Raw genomic sequence first — 27,850 nt, 5'->3', positions numbered from 1 at the left:
AATGAGTTAAAAGAGAATTCAGATAGACAGCTCAACAAGTTCAGGAGCTATGTCACAAAAGAGCTTGACACTATAAAGAAGAACCAATTAGAAATACTGGAGATGAAGAACACAATGGAGGAGATTAAGAAAAATCTGGGCTCTCTGAACAGTAGGGTCTATAATATGGAGGACAGAATTAGCAATTTGGAGGATAGGAATATAGAAATGCTGCAGACAGAGGAGGAGAGAGAACTAAGACTAGAAAGAAATGAAAAAACTCTCCGAGAATTATCTGACTCAATAAGGAGATGCAACATAAGGATTATAGGTATACTAGAGGGAGAAGAGAAGGAGAAGGGGGCAGAAGGCCTGTTCAAAGAAATAATGGCTGAGAACTTTCCAAAGTTGGGAAGAGAGATGGAACTTCATGTGACAGAAGCCAATAGATCTCCAAACTTTATCAATGTAAGAAGACCAACCCCAAAGCATATAGTAGTGAAGCTAGCAAAGTCAATGATAAATAGAAAATACTAAGGGCAGCCAGGCAGAAGAAAGTAACCTATAAAGGAACCCCCATAAGGCTATCAACAGATTTCTCAGGAGATACCTTACAGGCTAGAAGAGAATGGAATGATATATTCAAAAGTCTGAAGGACAAAAACCTGCAGCAAAGAATACTCTACCCAGCAAAAATATCATTCAAATATGATGGAGAAATAAAAACTTTCCCAGATAAAGAAAAGTTAGGGGAGTTCATTGCTACAAGACCTCCTCTTCAAGAAATGCTCAGGAAAAACCTCATACCTGAAAAATCAAAAAAAGGAAAGGGGTTACAAAAACCAGAACAAAGTAGATAAGCAGAAGGACAATAACAGAAAGTAGCAGCTCTCCATCACAACAGGTTAGCAAAAGTTAAATAAAACATTAAAGATAAACAGAAGGGAAACACCAGGAATAAATATAATCCTGTCATTTTAACCACAAATTCACAACACAAGATGGAAGAGGAAAAAAAAAATCTGACGATAACAACCTAGAAGGGTAAGAGAAAAGGGATGAAACGTTTTAATTTAAGGAAAGAAGAGTCTATCAGAAAAAGGACTATCTCATCTATGAGATGTGTTATACAAACCACCTGGTAACCACTAAACAAATAACAAGAATAAAGACACAAATTACAAATAAGAAGAAAGCCAATACAGAAATTTACCTACCTGAATTTTGAATCCAAAAATCATGGGACGAGAAACAAAGGAAATGCAAAAGAACTGGAAAACAAGTGCTAAAATGGCAGTGGTAGACCCCACGTTTCAATAATCACTCTAAATGTAAATAGATTGAACTCTCCAATCAAAACACACAGAGTGGCAGGATGGATCAAAGAACAAGATCCAACAATATGCTGCCTCCAGGAAACACACCTCAGCCCCAAAGACAAACACAGACTCAGAGTGAAGGGATGGAAGACAATACTCCAAGCTAATAATGAAGAAAAGAAAGCAGGTGTTGCCATACTTATATCAGACAAAGTAGACTTCAAAGAAAAACAGATAAAGAAAGACAAAGAAGGGCAGTATATAATGATCAAAGTGAAATTCCACCAAGATGACATAATACTTATAAATATATACTACCCAACATAGGAGCACCAAAATTTGTAAAGCAACTATTAACAAAACTAAAAGGAGACATCAACAAAAATACAATAATAGTAGGGTACTTCAACACCCCATTAACACCAATGGACAGAACATCCAGACAGAAAATCAACAAGGAAATTATAGAATTAAATGAAAAATTAGATCAGATGGACCTAATAGATATATATAGGACACTTCATCCAAAAACAGCAGGTTACACATTCTTCTCAAGTGTGCATGGAACATTTTCAAGGATAGACCATATCTTGGGAAACAAAGCAAGCATCAATAAATTCAAGAGGGTTGAAATAATATCGAGCATCTTTTCTGATCATAATGCTATGAAACTAGAAATCAACTACAAGAATAAAGCTGGGAAAGGGGCAGAAATGAGATTAAACAACATGCTACTCAACAAACAATGGATTATTGAAGAAATTAAAGAAGCAATCAAATATTATCTAGAGACAAATGAAAATGAAAACATGCCTTACCAACTTCTTTGGGATGCAGCAAAATCAGTCCTAAGAGAGAAATTCATTGCAACACCGGCTCACCTTAATAAGCCAGAAAAATCTTACATAACCTCAAACGACTCCTAACAGAATTAGAAAAAGAAGAATAAACAAAGCCCAAAGTCAGTAGAAGGAGGGAAATAAAAAAATAAGAGCAGAAATAAACGATATTGAAACAAAAAAGACAGTAGAAAGGATCAATGAAAAAAGAGTTGGTTCTTTGAAAAAATTAACAAAATTGATAAACCCTTAGACAGACTTACTAAGAAAAAAAGAGAGAAGTCTCAAATAAATAAAATTAGAAATGAGAGAGGAGAAATCACAACAGATACTGAAGAAATAAAAAGGATCATAAGAGAATACTATGAAAAACTATATGCCAACAAATTGAACAACCTAGAAGAAATGGATGAATTCCTAGACTCATACAACCTACCCAAACTGAATCAGGAAGAAATAGAGAATCTGAATAGACCAATCACAAGTAAAGAAATAGAAACAGAAATCAAAAACCTCCCCAAAAATAAGAGTCCAGGACCAGACGGCTTCTCTGGAGAATTCTACCAAACATTCAATGAAAATTTAATACCTATGCTTCTCAAACTGTTCCAGAAAATTGAGGAAGATGGAAGACTCCCTAACACATTCTATGAAGCCAACATCACCCTGATCCCCAAACCTGACAAGGACAACACAAAGAAGGAGAACTACAGGCCAATATCACTGATGAACATAGATCCAAAAATCCTCAACAAAATTTTGAAAAACCATATACAGCAATACATCAAAAAGATTATACACAATGATCAAGTGGAATTTATACCAGGGACACAGGGATGGTTCAACATCTGCAAGTCAATCAACGTGATTCACTACATTAACAAAATGAAAAACAAAACCCACATGATCATCTCAATAGATGCACAGAAAGCATTCGACAAGATCCAACATCCATTTATGATAAAAATCCTCAATAAAATAGGTATAGAGGGAAAGTACCTCAACATAACAAAGGCCATATATGACAAACCCACAGCCAACATCATACTCAATGGACAAAAACTGAAACCAATCCCTCTGAGAACAGGAACAAGACAAGGGTGCCCACTTTCACCACTCTTATTCAAAATAGTACTGGAGGTGTTGGCCTGAGCAATTTGGCAGGCAAAAGAAATAAAAGGGGACCAAATATGCAACGAAGAAGTAAAACTCTCACTGTTTGCAGATGAAATGATCTTATATATAGAAAACCCCAAAGAATCCATAGGAAAATGATTAGAAACAATCAACAGCTACAGCAAAGTTGCAGGGTATAAAATCAACATACATAAATCAGTAGCATTTCTATACGCTAACAATGAACTAACAGAAAAAGAACTCAAGCACTCACTCCCATTCACAATCAAAACAAAAAGAATAAAATACCTTGGGATAAATTTAACCAAGGAAGTGAAAGATCTATACAACGAAAACTACAAGACTTTCTTGAAAGAAATGGATGATGACATAAAGAGATGGAAAGACATTCCATGCATATGGATTGAAAGAATAAACATCGTTAGAATGTCCATAGTACCTAAAGCAATCTACAGATTCAACGCTATCTCAATCAGAATCCCAATGACGTTCCTTACAGAAATTGAACAAAGAATCCTAAAATTCATATGGGGCAACAAAAGACCCCAAATTGCTAAAGCAATCCCGAGAAAGAAGAACAAAGCTAGAGGCATCATAATCCCTGACTTCAAAGCATACTACAAAGCTACAGTAATCGAAACAGCATGGTACTGATACAAAAACAGGTGCACAGATCAATGGATCAGAATTGAAAGCCCAGAAATAAAAGCACGCATCCATGAACAGCTAATCTTTGACAAAGGAGCTGAGGGCCTACAATGGAGAAAAGAATGTCTCTTCAACAAATTGTACTGGAAAAACTGGACAGCCACATGTGTAAAAGAATTAAAATTGACCATTCTTTTTCACCATTCACAAAAATAAACTCAAAATGGATCAAAGCCCTAAAGATTAGGCCTGAAACAATAAGTCTTCTAGAAGAGAATATAGGCAGTACTCTCTTTGACATCAGTTTCAAAAGAATCTTTTTGGACACCATAACCCCTCAGATGAGGGAAACAAAAGAAAGAATAAACAAATGGGACTTCATCAGACTAAAGAGCTTATTCAAGGAAAGGGAAAACAGGATTGAAACAAAAAAACAGCCCACTAATTGGGAAAAAATATTTACAAGTTATTTATCCGACAAAGGGTTAATCTCCATAATATATAAAGAACTCACACAGCTCAACAACAAAAAATGAAACAACCCGATCAAAAAATGGGCAGGGGACATGAACAGACATTTCTCCAAAGAAGATATACGGATGGCCAATAGACACATGAAAAGATGCTCATCATCACTAATCATCGGGGAAATACAAATCAAAACTACACTAAGATAGCACCTTACACCTGTTAGAATGGCAAAAATATCCAAAACCAAGAGTGACAAATGTTGGAGAGGTTGTGGAGAAAAAGGAACCCTCATACACTGTTGGTGGGAATGCAAACTGGTGCAGCCACTATGGAAAACAGTATGAAGATTTCTCAAAAAGTTGAAAATAGAAATACCATATGACCCAGCCATCCCACTACTGGGTATCTATCCTAAGAACCTGAAATCAGCGATTCCAAAAGTCCCATGCACCCCTATGTTCATCGCAGTATTATTCACAATAGCCAAGACATGGAAGCAACCTAAGTGCCCAGCAACTGATGATTGGGTAAAGAAGATATGGTATATATACTCAATGGAATACTACTCAGCCATAAAAAGGGTAAAATTGTCCCATTCACAACAACATGGATGGACCTTGAGGGTATTATGTTGAGTGAAATAAGCCAGACAGAGAAAGACGAACTCTGTATGACTCCACTCATAGGTGGTAGTTAACATATAGACAAAGAGAACTGATCAGTGGTTACCAGGGGAGGGGGGGGGTGTGGGTAGGGCACAAAGGGTGAAGTGGTGTACCTACAACATGACTAACAATAATGTACAACTGTAATTTCACAGGGTTGTTAACTATCATAATCTTAATTTTAAAAAGTCAAAAAAAAAAAAAAAAGAATGCGTCTTGTGTGGTTTTCAATGAAATGTTCTATATGTATCTACTAAGTCCATCTGGCCTCATGTATTGTTTAAAGCTAATGTTTCCTTATTGATCTGATGTTTGGATGATGCATCCATTGGTCTAAGTGGAGTGTTAAATTCCACTACTATTATGGTGTTAATGTCTATTTCTCCTTCTATGGCTGTTAATATTTGCTTTATATATTTAGGTGCTCCTATGTTGAGTGCATAAGGATATTTACAAGTGTTATATTCTCTTGTTGGAGTGATCCTTTTGTCATTATGTAGTGCCTGTCTTTGTCTCTTGTTACAGTTTTTGTTTTAAACTCTATTTTGTCTAATATAAGCATTGCTACCCCAGCTTTATTTTCTTTCCCATTTGCATGGAGTATGTTTTTCCATCCCTTCACTTTCAGTTTGTGAGTGTCTTTAGGTCTGAAGCGTGTCTCTTGTATGCAGCATATATGTGGGTCTTGGTTTTTATCCAATCAGCCACCCTATGCCTTTTGCTTGGAGCATTTAGTCTATTGACATTTAAAGTAGCCATTGATAAATATTTACTTATTGTTATTTTGTTGCTTTTTTTCTGCAAGTTTTAGTAGTTCTTCTCTGTCACTTTCTTCTTCTCTTGCTCTCTTCCCTTGTGACTTGATGGCTTTCTTTCATATTATGTTTGGGTAACTTTCTCTTAATTATTTGTGTATTTATTATAGGTTTCTAGTTTGTAGTTACCATGAGGTTCGTATACAATAATCTACGTATATAGAAATCTATGTTGAGTTGAAGGTCTCTTTAGTTTGACCGCTTTCTAAAAGCTCTACTCTTTTACTCCTCTCCTCCCACATTTTATGTTTTTGATATCATATCTAACCTCTCATTTTGTGTGTGTATCCATTACCCTCTTATCATTGAAACAGGTAATTTTAGTACTTTTGTCTTTTGACCTTGGTATTCTCTTAATAGGCGGTTGATCTGCTACCTTTACTGTATTTTTGCCTTTACCAGTGGTTTCATTGCCTCTTTTTTTTTTGGATAATGTTATTTTTCCTATTTGTGGTCTTCTCTTTCCCACTTAAATATGTCCTTTTAGCATTTCTTGTAAAACTGGTTTCTTGATGATGAACTCCTTTAATTTTTGCTTGTCTGGGAAACTCTTTCTCTCCTTCCATTCTGAATGATAACCTTGCTGTATAGAGTATTCTTGGCTGTAGGATTTTTCCTTTCAGCACTGTATATAATCATGCCACTCACTTCTGTCCAGTAAGGGTTCTGCTGACAAATCAGCTGATAGGTTTAGGGGGTTTACTTTGTATGTCATTTGTTGCCTTTCTCTTGTGGGTTTTAGGATTCTCTCTTTATCTTTAATTTTGGAGATTTTAATTATAATGTGTCTTGGTGTGGGCTTCTTGGGATTTATCTTGTTTGGTGCTTTCTTTACTTCCTATACTTGGATGTCTGTTTCCTTCCTTAGGATAGGAAACTTGTCAGCTATTATTTCTTCAGATAGATTCTCCCCACTTTGTCTCTCTCTTTTCCTTCTGGGACACCTATAACAGGAATGTTAGTATGGTTGATGTTGTCCTGGAGTTCCCTTAGACTGTTCTTGTTCTTTTTAATTCTTTTTCTTTTATCTGTTCAGCTTGGGTGATTTCCTCTCATCTTTCATCCAGCTCATCAATCCATTCTTCTGTATCATCTGCTCTGCTATTGAGTTGCCCTAGTGACTTTTTCATTTCTAGTATTATATTCTTCATTTCTCATTGGTTACTTTTTTATATTTTCCAATTCCTTGTTGATGTTCTTACTGTGTTCATCCGTTCTTCTCCCAAGATGAATGTGTACCCTTTGACTTTTTGCTTCAACTCTCTGTCAGGTATATTGCTCATTGCTGTTTCTTTGAATTCTTTTTTCTGTTGTTTTGTCCTGTTCCCTTGCTTGGAACATATTCCTTTGCCTCCTCTTTTTGCCTCTTTCTCTGTACTTATACGTATGTACTAGATGGGTCGGCTATGTCTCCTGATTTTGGAGAAGTGGCCTTATGTAGGAGACACATTTTGAGGCCCAACAGTGTGCTTCCCTCTCATCACCAGTTCCAAATGTTCCAGGAGTGACCCCTGTGTGGGCTACATGTATCCTTCTCTTGTGGCAGGGCTCCTCTTGCTGCAGGTGCCCAGGGAGTCTATGCTGTCCCCCTGACTGACTGGTTGTAGTACTCAGCTTCATGTTGCTGCTCCCAACACTTCAGTCAGTTAATCAGGTTTGGGGAGCCCCAGCACAGTTGGCTGCAAGGTTTAATAGCACATTCCTGTTTCAGTTTTTCTTTTAAGTAAATATGCCCCCAGCCTGGCTGGTTGTGAGGCTCAGGGGCTTACAATTCCTATAGGCCTCTGGCCTCCAAGGCTGTTGTCAACTCTCTCAGGATTTCAGCTGAGTAGTGCTGGCCCAATGCATGAGAGTCCCCAATTGTTTCAGGCTTTGGAAGGAGGGGCTGATCCCCTATGTGACTTGAGAAACACAGGTCTGCTGTTGCTGATACTCCCCATGCCCCAAAGGTCCACACCCACCATCAGCATAGTCCTGGCCCATGCACACTTCCCAATCCAACCCCGTGGGGTGGAACCAGTTACCCCACTGCAGAAACCCACATACACTCCACCCACATCCCACACTCTCCACCCACTCCTCATGCACTCCCTACCCCACAGAGACAGATCCACTCACCTGCCTGCAGAGGATCCTGGCACCCAGTTTATGCATGCTGAAAAGTTGCCCGAGGGCTTGCTGTAGGATTGGACCAGTGTCTAGGGTGGGCTGCCTGACCTGGCTGAGCTGTATTAAATCTGGGTTCTAGTGCATGGGGCATACCCTGGGCTAGCAGGCCAGGGGAAGAACTCCAATGGCATCTTCCAGCATCTATTTCAGCACACATATACTAGGTCAGGATAATGACTTCTACCAATGTCTCAGTCCCTGGAGAGGTCTCACCTCTCACTGAGATGCATCCTGAGCCTGTCAGTTGAGTCTCTTTTCACCAAAGGACTGTGCAACTTTCTTTCTGTTGATTGTAGGTTACTTTCTTAAATGGGAAAATTTGTGTATGGGCCTTTTAAGACAAGAATTTTTTCCACTTATGTCCCCTATCTTTTCTAGGGGCATTCCCCATTGTAGTTAATAGCCAGCAAAACCAGACATTATGACACTTGTCTCAGTTGTGCTGAGTCTGAAGGATGCTTATAGCAGCAACACTCCCCTGCTCAGGTTCCCCACTCCTACAGGGAAGGCAGTGTACTTTATGATTGCTCCCAGCTGGCCAGCTGTGAAGCTCTGCAGCTCATGATGGTGGCAATTTTCTCCCCAGACAGGAATTTCAGCCTTTTCTGCCTCAGTCAAGACTGTCCCTTGTGGCAGGGGTTCTTTTTATTGAGTTTCCATTTCTCTCTCAGGGGTAATTTTTCCTAAAACAGTTGTAACTCGGTTGTGTTCTTGGGAGGAGATGAGGTCAGAGTCTGCCTATGCAAACATCTTGACACCCACTTCTCCATTGTATTTCTGAGGTGTCCATTGTAATTTCTCCTCTTTGTGTCTGATTTTATTTATATGAACCTTCTCTCTTTCTTTCTTGTTGAGTCTATCTACAGGTTTGTTAATTTTGTTTATCTTTTCAAAGAACAAGCCCTTGGTCTCATTGATTTTTTCTATTGTTTTTAAAATCTCTATTTCATTTAGTCTGCTCTGATTTTTATTATTTCATTCTTTCTAGTGACTTTGGGCTTTTGTGTCCTTCTTTTTCTAGTTCTTTTAGGTATGGTGTTAGATTCTTTATTTGAGATTTATCTTGTTTCTTCAGTTTGGCACGTATTGCTATAAATTTCCCTCAGTACTGCTTTTGTTGCAGCAGAAGTTTCAGTAGGTTGTGTTTTCATTTGTCTCCAGATACTTCTTGATTTCTCCTTTGATTTCTCCATTGATCCAATAATTGGGCAGTAGCATGTTGTTTAGTCTCCACATATTTGTCAGTGTTCCAGCTTTCTTGTTATAATTGATTCTAGTTTCACACAATTGTGGTAAGAAAAGATGCTTGATATGATTTTAATCTTCTTAAATTTATTGAAGATTGTTTTGTTTCCCAACATATGGTCTATCTTTGAGAATGTCACTTGTGCACTTGAGAAAAATGTATATTCCCTTGCTTTGGGCTGGCATATTATATATAAACATATTAAGTTCATCTGGTCTTGTGTTTCATTTAAGGCTAATGTTTCCTTTTTGACTTTCTGTCTGGATGATCTATCCACTGATGTAACTGGGAGTGTAAAGTCCCCTACCGTTATTGCTTTGCTGTGAGTTTCTCCCTTTCAGTCTGTTAATAGTTGCTTTATATACTTTAGTGCTCCTGCATTAGGTGCATATATATTAATGAGTGTTATGTCTTCTTGGTGGAATGTGCCATTTATCATTATAAAATATCCATCTCTGTCTCTTGTTATCTTTTTTGGCTTGAAGTCTACCTTGTCTGATATAAGTATGGCTACACCTGCTTTCTTTTGGTTACCATTTGCATGGAGTACCATCTTCCATCTGTTCATTCTGAGCCCATGCTTGTCTTTAGGGCTGAGATGGGTCTCTGGGAGCAGCATAATGTTGGGTCTTTTTTTTTAATCTGTCCATCTGCTCTGTGTCTTTTGACTGGTGAATTTAATCGATTTACATTTAGATTGATTTTGACATATGAGTGCTTAATATTGCCATTTTGTCTTTTGTTTTCTTGTTTTTCTATATTTCCACTGTTTCTTTTTCCTTGTATCACTATCTGCCACTTCAGTTTGGTGGTTTTCTGTGATGTTGTTCTCTGTCATCTCTTTATTACAATTTGTGAGTCTTCTTGACTTTTTGTTTTGTGGTTACATTCATGTTTGTATAAAGATCTCATAGATAAGATTGTCCTTTTTCTGCTGATAGCATATTAGCTCGATTAGTCTAAGCAGGTTCTGTTCTTTACCTTTTCCCTTTCCATATTTTTGTTGTCACAAATTATTCTTTTTTGTGTTGTGAGTTTGTGACTAAATTGAAGTGTTTATAGTTATGTCTGATCCTTTCTTTCCCTTTAGCCTTCACGTTACATTTAAGTGTCTACTAACCTATTCTGATATAGACTTGCAATTTTATGATTCTGTCTCTTTATCACCTTGCTCAAAACGTTGTTAACCTTTGCCTTTTTGTTTTGAGTAGGAGGGCTACTTTCAACATTTCTTGTAAGGCAAGTCTAGAGGTGATGAACTCCCTGAGCTTTTGTTTGTCTGAGAAAGATTTTATTCCTCTGTCATATCTGAAGGAAAACTTTGCTTGCTAGAGTATTCTTGGCAGATAGTTTTTGTCATTTAATATGTTAAATATGTCATTCCACTCTCTCTTTGCCTGTAGAGTTTTGCTGAGAAATCCACTGAAAGCCTGATGGAGGTTCCTATGTAAGTTACTTTCTTCTCTCTGGCTGCCCTCAAAATTCTTTCTTTGTCATTGACTTTTGACAGTTTTAATATTATGTGCCTTGGAGAAGGTCTTTTGAATTAAGATAATTAGAAATTATATTACCTTTATGTACTTGCATGTCCAGTTTCTTCCTGCTTTGGGACTTCTCAGCTATTATTTCTTTGAATAAGCTCTCCAATCCTTTCTCCTTCTCTTCTTCTTCCATGATACCTATTATCCTCATGTTACTTTTCCTAATTATGTTGGATATTTCTCATAGAATTTCTCCATTTTATTATAATCTTAGTTCTCTCTCCTCTTCCACCTGAATCATTTCTTGATTTCTATCTTCGGGCTAATTAACTCTCTCCTCTATATGGTCTACTCTATTTCGAATGCTTTCTACTTTATTTTTCACCTCATTAATTGTGTTCTTCAGCTCCAGAATTTCTGTTTGTTTGTGTTTTTGTAGAGTTCCAATCTCTTTGGTGAAGTACTCCTTCTATTCATTAATTTTATTCCTGAAGTCATTGAACTGTCTTTCTGAATTTTCTTATAACTCATTGAGTTTCTTCCTGACAGCTATTTTGAATTCTCTGTCAGTTCATTTGTAATCTGTGACTTCTCATTTGGTTTCTGGAGAGTTGTCATTCTCTTTCTGTTGTGATGTATTATTGTAGTTCTTCATGGTACTTGATGAGTTTATTGTCTACCAGAGCTTTGCAGTAGTAGGCACCTTTCTTATCTGGGTAAGGCTTTGTTTACTTTGATTCTGAGCTGTTTCTGGTTGTATTTGAGAGCCTATACTTTCCACCTTCCTCTTCCTCTGCTGGACGTGTCATCAGTTCCTTCCTTGTGCTGCTTGTGCCTCTGAACTTGCTGGTGCCTTGCTGCTTATGGTGTTCCTGGAGTCTCAAGTGTCACCACCATAGACACCAGGCTGCAACACTTCTGCTTCTGGGGTCCTCTGGGTCTCATGTTTCCCCACTAGGTTTCCACAGGCTCTCTATGGGCTCAGATGCTGCTACCCTATGCACCACCTTCAATACTTCTCCCAGGTTTTCTGGAGGTGCTACCAGCACTGTTGCCAGGGGCACTGGGTTCATAGGTGTCTTTGTTGCTGCTGGGGACTCAGCACCCTCACTCTTGGTAGAGCCAGAGTAAGGGGTGCCACCACTGGAGATTGGGTCACATGTTCTGCTGTGGTTTCTGAAACCTCAGGTTGCAGGTACAATCTGCCACTGGTTGGGATAGCAGGGGCTTAGCAGGGAGCGAGTGTTGTGGCTGCTCACTCATGCAGCCTCTGGTTGCTTGCACAAGCCAGTGTGTTCTAAAATCTCAGGTCAGGGTGCCCGACCCTAGCCAGGAAAATCTGTATTTTGGATACTGTCCCCACTGTTGGAAAGACTGGGCCACTGCCACGGGAAAAGGAAGGGCCTGGGTCAGTTCTGCTCTGTGTCCTAAATCCTCAGGATGTGTGCACCACCTGCCACTGCTGGTGGGGAGGAGGTACTAAGCCTCAAGTCCCATTTCTGCCACTGAAGCCTCTGTTTGCAGGCATGCACAAGTGTATGTGAATTGGCATTTTGTTTATCATTGCCAGGGGAGGGGGCTGGGTCAATGGCTCTACTGTATGTCCTGAATCCTTAAGGCATGTGTGCTTCCCATCACTGTTGGGGGTCAGGCACTAAGCCATGAGTGCCATGTCTGCCCCTGCAGCCTCTGTTCACAAGCATGTGTGCTAGTGTGAGGATCCACATTTTAGGTCGCTGCTGTGGGCAGAGGGAGAAGGAGCTATTCCCCTAGTTCCACTGCCTCCCAGAGTTCCAGTCTACCCACCTTCAGAGTATAGAAGCATGGATCTCTCCAGTGTTCTCTTGTGCTTTATAGTGAGTCATTTGTTGGTCAATGGATGTCTTATGGGTTGTAACTTAGAGGGGCAAGACAAAGGGAATAACTCCCTCTTCCATGATGCTGGTGTCACTTCCTGTTTTATTTTCTTCGTAACAGTTATCATTATCGGAAATATTCTTGTTATTGTTGTTTATCTGTGTATTGCTATCTGTCACCACTAAAATGTAAAAATTTATATCAGGAACCTTGACTGTCTTGTTCATTGCTGTATCCCCCATGCCTAGAATAAAGCCTACAATAGGGAACTGATACATACTTGTTGGATGGATGAACAAATAATAAATATGTTGGAGGAAGTATCCACCAGCCTATCATCTCAGGATGACTTCTATCATTCCTAACATACCTGAACCCCATTGCTTGCACTCTCTCCAGTTATTCTGTCAGCCAAGATCTTTTCTAAGAACCAGAAGCAGGGAACAAATCCAAGGGACTGATGAAACATGGCATTCTCAGCAACAATCCCTTGACTAGCTTTCTGAGGACATAAGCAAAATTCTGGCTGCCATCTCCAACCATAAAGGAGTTGAATATAGGAAAATGAAAATGTTCTGTTTATGACTGGGTAAGTAGGACCCTCTGAAATATTATTGAGGGTTTGTGGCCAAGTATCAATAAGCTGACCCAAGTATTAGCTACTCTAGCTAAATTTAAAGTAACTAAATGGAGATCTTATACCCTCCAGGAACCATTCAAAAGTCTCTGAAGTTATGACAGTAAACACTGTCACACTGTCATACATATCCAGCACCTCAATAACCCCAAACATCACCCTCTGTGCCCTGCTTTTGGGGAACAAACTTGGTATGACTCTCTGACCTCTGGAATTATATTTAATAATTTATCTATACACCCTCCAAATTCACAGTTGTGCTCTCTCTTGAGCTCCAGAAGTTAAATATCCCATTGAACTAACTTACCTTGACCTCATGAATCCAAGAGCAGGCTATTTTATGATTCCTAAGAACGTAGTATCTCACACGGCAGAGATGGGTTCAACACACTCCCTTTAGCTATGACTGTGTCCTAAGTAATCCAGGGCTGTTGCTTCTTGGTGCAGGGGAAAGGGTCTCTGGTGCTTTCAAAATGATTATTCTTTCACAATCAATGTGAACCCATACATATTCTGACAAATGACTTTTACACACTCTTCTCCTGAAACTGCTATAGCTAAAACAATATGTACCTCATAACACACCAACTTTATCCCTACAGTGGTATGTGTGTGGAGAGGGCAGTTAGAAAAGAGAATACTTCCTTTTTCATTATGCCCTTATGCCCTGCTATCAAAGCTGGAAGACAGAGCAGGTGGTTATCTTTCAGGAGGCAGTAGTAGCACAGTAACCGAATTTCTCCCCAGGTCCCAGAAAAGTGTAATGCTCAGTTACTTCTAAGAGTATCTCTAATGCAAATCTAAAAATATTGATATGCATACTCTCACCAGAATCACACAGTGTATTAACACCTAGTGCTCTACACAAAGAAGTACAAAGAGGTGTACTATGATGGGATTCACAGCTGTGATCCATAATAAATCTCCCTTTAGCCAAAGGGATGGGGAAGAAGGGTAAAAGGAAGAGTTAAGATAACTTTGGCTTTTCTAATTCTGTTTTTGTCATTCTGAGAAGTGCTTGAGTCTGCTCTGTGGGCATTTGAAACATGCAGAGTCTTGGATTTTTGCAGCAGTTCAGTTTGTTACTGAAACCATAATGGGTTCCCTCCTGGTGAGTAAAATTAGACTCTAGACCAGAAGTAGTTGTCTTACAAAGTAAAGTATATTTGCAGCAAATAGAAGACCATGAGAAATCATCTCCAAAGTCATGGCATCCACGAAAAACAGAAGCAGGGACATTAATTTTGTATGGGGCATGAATATTCAAAAGGGAAATGTGTGTATTCACTTCTGCAGGATAAGTTGAAGAACATGCTCCCACATACACTGCAGGTTACGGTAATAAGGCCTAAGCTCCTCCTGGAGAGATCTTAGCATTAAAAATAAGGTAAAGGTCATAGATGTAGCTCTTGTGGTGAGGCTTAGTCTTGTTCAGGGAGGTTGGTGATTGCATCTCCTCAACAAAAGAAAAAAGAACAATTTGGAAAAAGAGTTAAAATATCCAAACCCATCCTTTATTAAGTTTAGATTCTGACTTTCTCCTACAGACTCTGCAAGTTGTTGCTTCCACTGTGCTAGGCAGAGTTGATAATTTGTCACCACTCCAAGAACTTTATATGAAGGGCATTCAGGTCTTGGTGGTAATTGAGACTGACCAGCACATATTCCATTGGTGCTAGTTTGGATCAACTAGAAAGGAGTATCCCTTTGGTTATGGCATCTGAACACTTGGCTTGGAAAGTTGAGAAGTAGGCAGTGACTTTTTCTTTGAGCTTGCACAGGTAGCTCACCAGCCACCTTGGAATCACTTAATTGGAAACCACAGCTACCCTATTGGTCAGTCAGTGATCCATCAGTGGCCCCTTGGCCTCTGCCACAGTCTCATTGTAGAGATAAGGTAAGGAAGAAGCAGGGGAACCACACTACTTGATCTCCTCAGCTGGTTTACCCTGAGGAGAAATCAAAATAGAAATATATATATGGAAACACTATGAAGAACCCCCATTAGGTCGGGATGGGTTTGAACCAGATGCAGTTAAAGCCATTCGGTTTGACTCTGTCCCTGTAGACCTAATAAGGGAAGCCATCAAACTAACCTGTCAGGAGAAGACGTGAAAGTAAAGCCTCTGATAAGTTCTTTGATGACCACTCCCAGAATTAAGGGGAATCCATGAACTCCGTCAGTGCCATAATGCTGAGGTCACAAGTCAAGTTCACACAAGGGCCAGACATAACACATATGTGTGAAATGGGTTTAATGGGGATTCTAACAAACTGAAGAGTGCATACTGTATCTGAAGGGTAACTATTGCTATTCAGCTCTAACAATGGTTGTCATGCAGATCAGTGGACACAGTGTGACCAGAACTTTTTGATGCTTTAAGGGAAGGTAAAAATCTGGAGTTTTAGGAAGGTGATAGTGTCACGGCAGAATGAGTTCTCCCCTTGAAATGTCCCCTCTAAAATACAACCAAAAAGACATTCATACTCCAACAGAGGACATTCACACATCACAAAAGATGTCTGAGAGACCTGTACAACCATACGTCTGAAGGTGGTTGTACTGGATGCTCTGGAGGAAGTGGAAGCTGGTAAGCAGGACTTTTCCCATTGGCAGCCAGTGACCTCAGGACAGCACATGGCTCTGAGAGGAAAGAGGGGGTGGCTCTCTGCAGGAGTAACATTGCTGTCTAAGTTCCTTCACAGCCTGTGGGAAAGCCTCACACATAGAGGAGACTAAGCTGTTGTGAGGGTGTCTTCATCAAGCTAGCAACTCAGGAGAGCAGTTGGTGAGGGGCCAGATAGAATGCCCCGGAATCATGCAGGAGAAAGAAAGTGCCCCTCCCCCTTCCCAGCAGATCAGCCAGAGCTCAGAGAGAGAGGCAGGAGCTGGAGGAGGCACACAGGTGAGGGGAAGCACCCCTTCCCTCGACTAGCACTTCAGCTCTGTGATCACCCAGAATGCCACACAGGGAGAAAAGTAGCAGCTAGGGAGGCACACAGGTGTAATAAAGTGCCCCTCCACCCACCCAGCACTGCAGCCCTGTGATTGCCAAGAGTGCCACACAGAAAGAAAAATCAGTGGAGGTGTGCAGGTATAAGAAAGCATTCCTTTCCCCATCTGGCATACTCACCCAGAGCTATGCAATAACCCAGAGCACTGCTCAGAGAGAAAAGCAGTGGCTGGGGGAAGTGCAGGTGAAGGAAGGCACCCCTTCCCCTGCCAGGCACTCCAGCCCTGTGATCTACCAGAGCTCCGTACAGAGAGAAAATCAGTGGCTTGGGGAAGTGCAGGTGAAAGAAAGCACCCTGCTCCCTGCACAGCACTAAAGATCTGCCATCATTCCAAGTATTGCACAGAGAGAAAAGGAGTAAGTGGCCAGAGCTAGGGAGCCGTGGATTGTTCTTGGCTCAGTATACACACCACCTGATACCCACCCAGTAGCAGCAGGTGAAAGCAGTGACCAGATAATGTCACTATGTGGAGACAAAAGTCCATGCCATCCAGCAGTATGAAAAAGTATGTTAAATCTCCAGACCTGAAGGAAAACGAAAAGTACCCAGGAACAAACCATGAAGGCACAGAAATTCATAACCTAAATGAGAAAGAATTCAAAATAGCTATCATGAAAAAAACTCAGTGAGTTACAAGAAAACACAGAGAGACAATTGGGCAAATTCAGCAGCTTCTGAACAAAAGAGATTGAAACAATAAAGAAGAACCAATCATAACTTATGGAGATGAAAAACGCATTGGATGAGATAAAGAAAAATCTGGATTCTGTAAACAACAGAGCTGACATTATGGAGGGCCAAATTAGCAACTTAGAGGACAGAAATATAGAAATGCTTCAGATGGAGGAGAAGAGAGAGCTAAGACTAAAAAGAAATGAAGAAGCTCTCATAAAAATATCTGACTCAATTAGGAAATGCAGCATAAGGATTATAGGTTTTCCAGAAGGGGAAGAGAAGGAGAATGGAGCAGAAAGCTTGTACAAAGAAATAAGAGCTGAGAACTTACCAAACCTGGGGAAAGAGGTGGAAATACAAGTGAACAAAGCCAATAGATCTCCTAATTACATCAATGTAAATGACCTACTGCAGTGCATATAGAAGCAAAGAGGGCAAAATTCAATGACAGAGAAAAAATACTAAGGGCAGCAAGGCAGAAGAAGATAACTCACAGAGGAACCCCATCATGCTTTAAGCATATTTCTCAGCAGAAACCATATAGGCTAGTAGAATGGAATGATATATTCAAAATTCTGAAAGGCAAAACTTTCAGCCAAGAATACTCTATCCAGCAAACATAGCCTTCAGATATGAGGGACAAATTAAATCTCTCCCAGACAAACAAAAGCTAAGGGGGTTTGTAGACACGAGACCCCTCCCCCCCAAAAAAAATCCTCAAGAAGGACCTCACACCAGAAAATATTAAAAAAGGGAGAATGGGGTCACAAAACACAGAGTAAGGAGACAAATAGATAGACAGAATCAGAATAGAATAGCAAATATTCAACTATGGCATCAGGCTAAGGGGAAAGAAAACACCAAAAACAAAGACAATCTTGTCACTTTAACCACAAACTCAGAACACGAGTTGGAATAAGATATGAGAATAATAACTTATGAGGGGAGGAGGAAAGGGACTGAATCAGTTTAGACTAATGAAATAAGAGGCCACCAGAAAATGGACTATGTTATATATGAGATTCTTAATACAAACTTCAGGGTAGCCACTAAACCAAAAAGCAGAACAGAGATACAAAAAATAAATAAGGAAAAAACTAAGAAACACAGCATAAGAAACTGCAGAAGTCAATGGGTAGACCAAAAAACACAGGACAAGAAACAAAAGACATGCAGGAAAACTGGAAAACGAGTGAGAGAATGACAGCATTAAGCCCTCATACATCAATAATCACCCTCAATGTAAATGGATTGAACTCTCCAATAAAAAGACACAGAGTGGCAAGATGGATTAAAGAACAAGATCCAACAATTTGTTGCCTCCAGGAAACACATCTCAGCTCCAATGATAAATACAGGCTCAGAGAGAAGGAGTGGAAGATGATACTCCAAGCTAATGGCAAACAAAAGAAAGCAGGAGTCACAATACTTATATCAGACAAAGTATACTTCAAGATAAGGCAGGTAAAGAGAGACAAAAAGGGACAATATATAATGATCAAAGGGACACTCTGTCAAGAAGAAATAATGCTTATTAATATCTATGCACCCAACACAGGAGCACCAAAGTTCATAAAGCAACTATTAACAAACCTAAAAGAAGATATCGAAAACAACACACTAGTAGGGGACCTCAACACCCCACTCACATCATTGGACAGATCATCCAGACAGAAAATCTACAAGGAACCAGTGGAATTAAATGAAAAGCTAAAACAGTTGGACTTAATAGACATATATAGAACACTCCATCCAAAAACAGCAGAATACAAATTCTTCTCAAGTGCACATGTAACATTCTCAAGGATAGACCATATGTTGGGAAACAAGGCAAACCTCTACAAATCTAAAAAAATTGAAATAATAACAAGCATCTTCTGCGATCATAATGCTATAAAGCTAGAAATTAATTACAAGAAAAAAGCTGAGAAAGGGACAAAGATGTGGAGACTAAACAATATGGCATTAAACAAGCAATGAATCATTGAAGAAATTAAAGAAGAAATCAAAAAACATCTGGAGACAAATGAAAATGAAAACATACCATAGCAACGCATATGGGACACAGCAAAAGCTGTATTAAGAGGGAAATTCATGGCAATACAGGCTCACCTTAACAAACAAGAAAAATCCCAAGAAAACAATCTCAAATTACCCCTAACTGAACTGGAAAAAGAACAAAAAAAAGCCCAAACTCATCAGAAGGAGAGAAATAGTAAAAATCAGAGCAGAAAGAAATGCTATTGAAACAAAAAAGGCAGTAGAAAGGATCAATGAAACAAAGAGCTGGTTCTTTGGGAAGATAAATAAAATTGACAACCTGCTAGCCAGACTTACAAAGAAAAAAAGAGAGAAAGCTCCAATAAACAAAATCAGAAATGAAAGAGGATAAATATCAACAGACTCCACAGAAATACAACGGATTATAAGATAATACTATGAAAAACTCAATGCCAACAAAACGGATAATCTAGAGGAAATGGATAAATTCTTAGACTCTTACAACCTCCCAAAGCTGAGTCAAGAAGAAACAAACAATCTGAACAGACTAATCACAAGGAAGGAGATTGAAACAGCAATCAAAAGCATCCCAAAGAATAAAACCCCAAGACCAGATGGCTTTCCTGGGGAATTCTACCAAACATTCAGAGAGTATTTAATACCCATCCTTTTCAAGCTATTCCAAAAAATTAGGGAGGATGGAACACTTCCTAACACATTCTATGAGGCCAAAATCACTCTGGTACCCAAGCCTGACAAGGACAGCACAAAAAGGGAGAACTACAAGGCCAATATCACTGAGGACCATAGATGCAAAAATTCTCAACAAACTTTTGGCAACCTGAATTCAGCAATACATAAAAAGTATCATATATCATGATCAAGTGGGATTCATAGCAGGGAAGGAGGGATGGTTCAACATCCGCAAAATCAATCAACATGATACACCACATCAACAAATTGAGGAACAAAAACCACATGATCATATCAATAGATGCAGAGAAAGCATTTGAAAAGATCCAACAGGGAGTTATGATCAAAATTCTGAACAAAATGGAGATAGAAGGAAATTACCTCGACATAACAAAGGCCATATATGACAAACCCACAACCAACATCATACTCAATGGGAAAAAGTTGAGCACCATCCCCCTGAGAACAGGAATGAGACAAGGGTGCCCTCTTCTCATCACTCTTATTCAACATAGTACTGGAGGTTTTGGCCAGAGAAATTAGGTAAGAGAAAAGAATAAAAGGAATCCAAATAGGGAGTGAAGAAGTGAAACTCTTGCTGTTTGCAGACGACGTGATCTTATATATAGAAAACCTCAAAGAATCCATTGTAAAACTATTAGAAATAACCAACAACTACAACAAAGTTGCAGTGTGTAATATCAACTTGCTTACATAAATCAGTAGCATTTCTATACTCTAATAACAAGCTAAGAGAAAAAGAACTCAAGAACACAATACCATTCACAATTGCAACAAAAATAATAAAATACCTTGGGGTAAATTTAACCAAGGAAGTGAAAGACCTATGCAATGAAAACTACAAGACTTTCCAGAAAAAAATTGATGACGACATAAAGAGACAAAAGACATTCCATGCACATGGATTGGAAGAATAAACATAGTTAAAATGTCCATACTACCTAAAGCAACCTAAAGGTTCAATGAAATCCCAATCAGAATCCTGATGACATTCTTTACAGAAATTGAACAAAGAATCCTAAAATTCAAATGGGGTAACAAAAGACCCCGAATTGCTAAAGCAATCCTGAGAAAAAAGAACAAAGTGGGAGGCATCACAATTCCTGACTTCAAAACATACTACAAAGCTACAGTAATCAAAACAGCTTAGTACTGGTACAAAAACAGGTGCACAGATCAATGGAACAGAATTAAAAGCCCAGAAATAAAACCACACATCTATGGACAGCTAATCTTAGACAAAGGAGATGAGGGCATACAATGCACAAAAGCAAGTCTCTTCAACAAATGGTTCTGAGAAAACTGGACAGCCTCATGTAAAAGAATGAAAATTGACCATTCTTTTTCACCATTCACAAAAATAAAGTCAAAATGGATCAAAGACCTAAAGGTAAGACCTGAAACCATAAGGCTTCTAGAAGAAAATATAGGCAGTACACTCTTCGACATCAGTATTAAAAGGATCTTTTTGGATACTATGTCTTCTCAGACAACAGAAACTATAGAAAGAATAAACAATTGGGACTTCATCAGACTAAAGAGCTTCTTCAAGGCAAAGGAAAACAGGATTGAAAGAAAAAGTAACCCACTAATTGGGAAAAATTATTTGCAACTCATATATCCAACAAAGAGTTAATCTCCATAATATATACAGAACTCACACAACTCAACAACAAAAAAATAAAACAACCTGATCAAAAAATGGGCAGGGGACATGAACAGACATTTCTCCAAAGAAGATATACGGATGACCAATAGGCACATGAAAAGATGCTCGTCATCACTGATCATCAGAGAAGTGCAAATCAAAACTACACTAAGATATCACCTTACACCTGTTAGAATGGCAAAAATAACCAAAACAAAAAGTGAAAAATGTTGGAGAGGTCGTGGAGAAAAGGGAACCCTCATACACTGTTGGTGGGAATGCAAACTGGTGCTGCCACTATGGAAAACAGTATGAAGATTTCTCAAAAAGTTAAAAATAGAAATGCCATTTGACCCAGCCATCCCACTACTGGGTATCTATCCAAAGAACTTGAAATCAGCAATTCCAAAAGTCCCATGCACCCCAATGTTCATCGCAGCATTATTTCTAATAGTCAAGACATGGAAGCAACCTAAGTGCCCATCAACTGATTATTGGATAAAGAAGATATGGTATATATACACAATGGAATACTACTCAGCCATAAAAAAGGGTAAAATCGTCCCATTCACAACAACATGGATGCACCCTGGGGGTATTATGTTAAGTGAAATAAGCCAGATAGAGAAAGACAATCTCTGCATGACTCCACTCATATGTGGAAGTTAAACATGTAGACAAAGAGAAAAGATTAGTGGTTACCAGGGGCAAGTGGGGGTGGGGGGTGGGCACAAAGGGTGAAGTAGTGCACCTACAACACGACTGACAGACAATAATGTACAGCTGAAATTTCACAAGGTTGTACACTATCATAATCTCCACAAAATTTTTTAAAAAGATCAAATAAGACATGACAAAAATAACTTAGAAAGGGAAAAGGAAAGGGACGGAATTGCGATAGTCTAAGGAAACAGAGGCTATCAGAAAATTGACTCTCATCTACTAGACTTTTTATACACACTTAAGCATAATCCCTAAACAAATAATTAGAATGGAGACACATATGATAAACAAGGAGAAAATGAAGAAAACCATCAAAGAAAACTACCTAATCAAATTGGTAGTGTGAAGTACTCAAGATGAAAAAACAAAGAAATTCAGGGGAAGTGGGAAACAAGGAAGAAGATGGCAGCATTAAGCACTCACATATCAATAATCACTCTAAATGTAAATGGATTGAATTCTCCAATCAAAAGATATGGAGTGGCAGGATGGATTAAAGAAGAAGACCCAACAATACGCTGCCTCCATGAAACACATCTCAGCTCCAAAGACAACACAGGCTTAGAGTGAAGGGATGGAAGATATACTCGAAGATAACAGCCAACAAAAGAAAGCACATGTTGCCATAATTGTATCAGACAAAGTAGGCTACAAGATAAAATGAGTAAAAAGAGATAAAGAGGGGAGGTATATAATGATAAAAAGGACACTCTACCAAGAAGACATAACACTTATAAATGCACCCAACACAGGAGCACAAAAGTACATAAAGCAACTATTAACAAACCTAGAAGGAGATATTAACAACACAATAATAGTAGGGAACCTCAACACCCCATTTACATTAATGGATAGATCATCCAGATAAAAAGTCAAGAAGAAAATAGTGGAATTGAATAAAAAACTAGACCAGATGGACTTAATAGATATATATAGAGCACTCCATCCAAAAACAGCAGAATATACATTCTTCTCAAGTACCCATGGAACATTCCCAAGGATAGACCATATATTGGGAAACAAGGCAAGCCTCAATAAATTTAAGAAGATTGAAATCATATCTAGCATCTTTTCTTACCATGATGCTATGAAACTAGAAATAAACTTCAAGAAAAAAGCTGAGGAAGGAACAACAATGTGGAGACTAAACAACATGCTACTGAACAACCAGTGTATAACTGAAGAAATAAAGGGAGAAATCAAAAAATATCTGGAGACAAATGAGAATGAAAGCACGCCACACCAACTGATATGGGATGCAGCAAAAGGGGTCCTAAGAGGGAAATTTATAGCAATATGAGCCCACATTAATAAACAAGAAACATATCAAATAAGCTATCTTAAACTACACCTAACAGAATTAGAAAAAGAAGAGCTAACAAATCCCAAAGTCAGCAGAAGGAGGAAGGTAATAAAAACTAGAGCAAAATAAATGAAATTGAAACAAAAAAGACTGTAGAAAGGATCAATGAAACAAAGAGCTGGTGCTTTGAAAAGATAAACAAAATCGACAAACCCTTAGCCAGACTCACTAAGAAAAAAAAGAGATAAGGCTCAAATAAACAGAATTAGAAATGAAAGAATAAAGTACAACAGATACCACAGAAGTACAAAAGAGTATAAAAGAATATGGTGAAAAACTATATGCCAACAAATTGGGACAACCAAGAAGAAATGGAGAAATGCTTAGACTCTTACAACCTTCCAAAACTGAATCAAGAAGAAATAGAGAACCTGAATAGACAAATCACAAGTAAAGAGATTGAAACAGTAATCAAAAACCTCACAAAAACTAAAAGTCCAGGACCAGACAGCTTCTCCGGAGAATTCTACCAAACATTACAAGAAGAATTATTACTGATCCTTCTCAAACTATTCCAATAAATTGAGGAAGATGGAACAAATTCTAACACTTTCTATGAAGGCAACATCACCCTGATACAAAAGCCAGACAAGGACAACAGAAAGAAGGAAAATTACAGGCCCATATCACTGATGACTATAGATGAAAGACTCCTCAAGAAAACATTGGCAAACTGAGTACAGCAATACATTAAAAAGATGATACACCATGATCAAATGGAACTCATGCCAGCGACACAGGGATGGTTCAACATCCACAAGTCAATCAATGTGATACTCCACATTAACAAAATGAGGAACAAAAACCACATGATAATCTCAGTAGATGCAGAGAAAGCATTTGACAAGGTCCAACATCCATTCATGATAAAAATTCTCAATAAAATGAGTATATAATGAAAATACCTCAACATGATAAAGGCCATATGTGACAAACCCACAGTTAACATCATACTCAATAGAGAGAAACTGAAAGCCATCCCTCTGAGAACAGGAACAAGACAAGGTTGCCTTGTCTTGTTACCATTCTTATTCCACATAGTACTGGAGGTTTCATTCAGAGCAACTAAGCAAGGAAAAGAAATAAAAGGAATCCAAATAGGCGATGAACAATGAAACTCTCACTGTTTGCAGGTGCCATGATTTTATGTATATAATACCCTAAAGACTGTATTGGAAAACTGTGAGAAATAATCAACAACTACAGCAAAGTTGCAAGGTGCAAAGTCAACTTACAAAAATCAGTGGCATTTCTATACTCCAATAATGAACTAACAGAAAGAGAACTCAAGAATACAATCCCATTTACAATAGCAACAAAAAGCATAAAATATCTAGGAATAAATTTAACGAAGGAGGTGAAAAACCTATACAAGGAAAACTATAGACATTACTGAAAGAAACCGATAATGACATAATGAAATGGAAAGATATTCCATGCACATGGATCAAAAGAATAAACATAGTTAAAATGTACATACTACCTAAAGCAATCTACAGATTCAATGCAATTGCGATCAGAATCCCAATGACACTCTTCATGGAAATAGAACGTAGACTCTTAAAATTCATACGAGGCAACAAAAGACCCCGAAGAGCCAAAGCAATCCTGAGAAACAAGAACAAAGCTAGAAGCATCTCAATCCCTGACTTCAAAATATATTACAAAGCTAGTAATCAAAAAAGCATGGCACTGGCACCAAAACAGGCACACAGATCAATGAAACAGAATTGAAAGCCCAGAACTAAAACCACACATCTACAGACAGCTAATGTTTGACAAATGACCCAAGAATATACAATGGAGAAAGGAAACCCTCTTCAATAAATGGTGCTGAGAAAACTGGACAGCCACATGCAAAAGAATGAAAGTAGACCATTATCTTTCTCCATACACAAAAACAGACTCAAAATGGACTAAAGATTTGAAGGTAAGACCTGAAACCATAAAACTTCTAGAAGAAAATATAGGCAGTATACTCTTTGACATCAGCCTTCTATAATCATTTCATTGAGAGTTTTTTTAATCATAAATGGATGCTGTATCTTGTCAATGGCTTTCTCTGCATCTATTGACATGATCACATGATTTTTATTCTTCACTTTATTAATGTTATATATCATGTTGATTGATTTGCAGATATTCTACCATCCCTACATCCCTAGAATAAATTTCACTTCGTCATGGTGTATGATCTTTTTAATGGATTGTATTGGATTTGCTAGTATTTGGTTGAGTATTTTTGCATCTATGTTCATCAGCAATATTTTCATCTAATTTTTTGTGTTTGTGTTGTCCTTTGCTGGTTTTGGTATGAGGGTAAAGTTGGCCTTGTAGAATGAGTTCAGAAGCATCCCATCCTCTTAAATTTTGGGAGGAAGTTTGAGAAGGATAGGTATTAAGTCTTCTCTGAATGTTTGGCAAAATTCATCAGGGAAGCTATCTCATTCTAGACTTTTGTTTTTTGGGAGGTTTTTGATTACTGGTTCAATCTCTTTACTAGTGATCAGTCTATTCATATTCCGTTTCTTCTTGATTCAGTTTTGGAAGGTTGTATGATTCTGAGAATATATGCATTTCTTACAGGTTATCTAGGTTTGTTGGAGTATAGCTTTTCATAGTACTCTCTTATGGTTCTTTGGATTTCTGTGGTATCTGTTGTAATTTCGCCCCTTTTATTTCTGATTTTATTTATTTGGGCCTTCTCTTTTTTTCTTGGTGAGTCTAGCTAAAGGTTTGTCAATTTTGTTCATCTTTTCAAAGAACCAGCTCTTAGTTTCATTGATCCTTTCTCTTGTTTTTTTAGTCTCTATTTCATTTATTTCTCATCTTATTTTTATTATTTCCTTCCTTCTACTGATTTGGGGCTTTGTTTATTCTTCTTTTTCTAGTTCCTTACAGTAAACTGTTATATTGTTTATTTGAGGTTTTTCTTGTCAGTTGAAGTAGGCCTATATTGCTATAAACTTCCCTCTTAGAACCACTTTTGCTATATCTCATAAATTTTGGCATGTCACATTTTCATTTTTGTTTGTCTCTAGGTATTTTTTGATTCCCCCTTGATTTCTTCATTGACTCAATCATTGTTCAGTAGCATTTTGTTTAATCTCCACATATTTTAGCTTTTCCAGTTTTCTTCTTGTGATTGGTTTCTACTTTCATACTGTGCTCAGCAAGGATGCTTGGCATTATTTCAATCTTCTTATATTTATTGAGACTTGTTTTGTGGCCTAACATGTGTTCTATCCAGGGAATGTTCCACATGTATTCAAAAATAATGTGTATACTGTGGTTTTTGAATGGAATGTTCAATATCTATTAAGGCCATCTGGTCTAATGTGTCATTTAAGGCCAGTGCTTCCCTATTGACCTTCAATTGGGTGATCTAGCCAGTGGTGTAAGTGGAGTGTTAAAGTCCCCTACTGTGATTGTGTTAGTGTCTATTTCTCCTTTTATATCTCTTAATAATTGTTTTATATATTTAGGAGCTCCTATGTTGAGTGCATAGATATTTACAAGTGCTATATTCTCTTATTGGATTGTTCTCTTTACCATTATGTAGTGCCCTTCTTTGTCTCTTGTTACAGTTTTTGTTTTAAAGTCTATTTTGTGTGATATAAGTATTTCTATCCCAGCTTTATTTTCATTTCCATATACATGGAGTATCTTTATCCACCCCTTCAGTTTCAGTTTGTGAGTGTCTTTGGGCCTGAAGTGTGTCTCTTTTATACTGCATATATATCAGTCTTTTTTATCCATTGAGCCATCCTCTGTCTTTTGATTGGACCATTTAATCCATTGATATTTAAGGTAGTTATTGATGAGTAGGTACTATTCCCATTTTGTTGCTTTTTTTCTGGATCTTTTCGTAGTTCTTCTCTGTTCCTTTCTTCTCTTGCTCTCTTGCCTTATCATTTGATGGCTTTGTTTAGTATTATATTTGTGTTCCTTTCTCTTTGTTTTTTGTAAATTTATTATTGGTTTCTAGTTTCTGATAACCATGAGATTCATGTATCATAACATATTTAAATAGCAATCTATATTAAGTTGATGATCTCTTAAGTTCGACCTTTCACTAGAAGCCCTACGCTTTTCATCTCTTGCCCCACATTTTATGGTTTTGATATCATATTTAACCTCTTGTGTGTGTGTGTGTGTATCGCTTATCTTCTTATCACGGAGATAGTTGTTTTTAGTACTTTTGTCTTTTAACCTTCATACTAGCTGTATAGGTGGTTAATCCACTACCTTTACTGTATATTTGCCTTTGTATATTTTTTATTTGATAATTTTCTTATTCCTGTTTGTAGTCTTTTCCACTTAAATAAGTCCCTTTAACTTTTCTTGTAAGGCCGGTTTATTGATGATAAACTCCTGTAATTTTTGCTTGTCTGGAATACTTTTTTACCTCTCCTTCCATTCTGAATAATGGCCTTGCAAGGTAGAAT

This window comes from Equus caballus, chromosome X, assembly GCF_041296265.1.
Source record: "Equus caballus isolate H_3958 breed thoroughbred chromosome X, TB-T2T, whole genome shotgun sequence".
In the NCBI taxonomy this organism is placed as follows: Eukaryota; Metazoa; Chordata; class Mammalia; order Perissodactyla; family Equidae; genus Equus; species Equus caballus.
The sequence above is the reverse complement of the archived record's forward strand: the minus strand, read 5'-3'. Positions refer to the sequence as shown.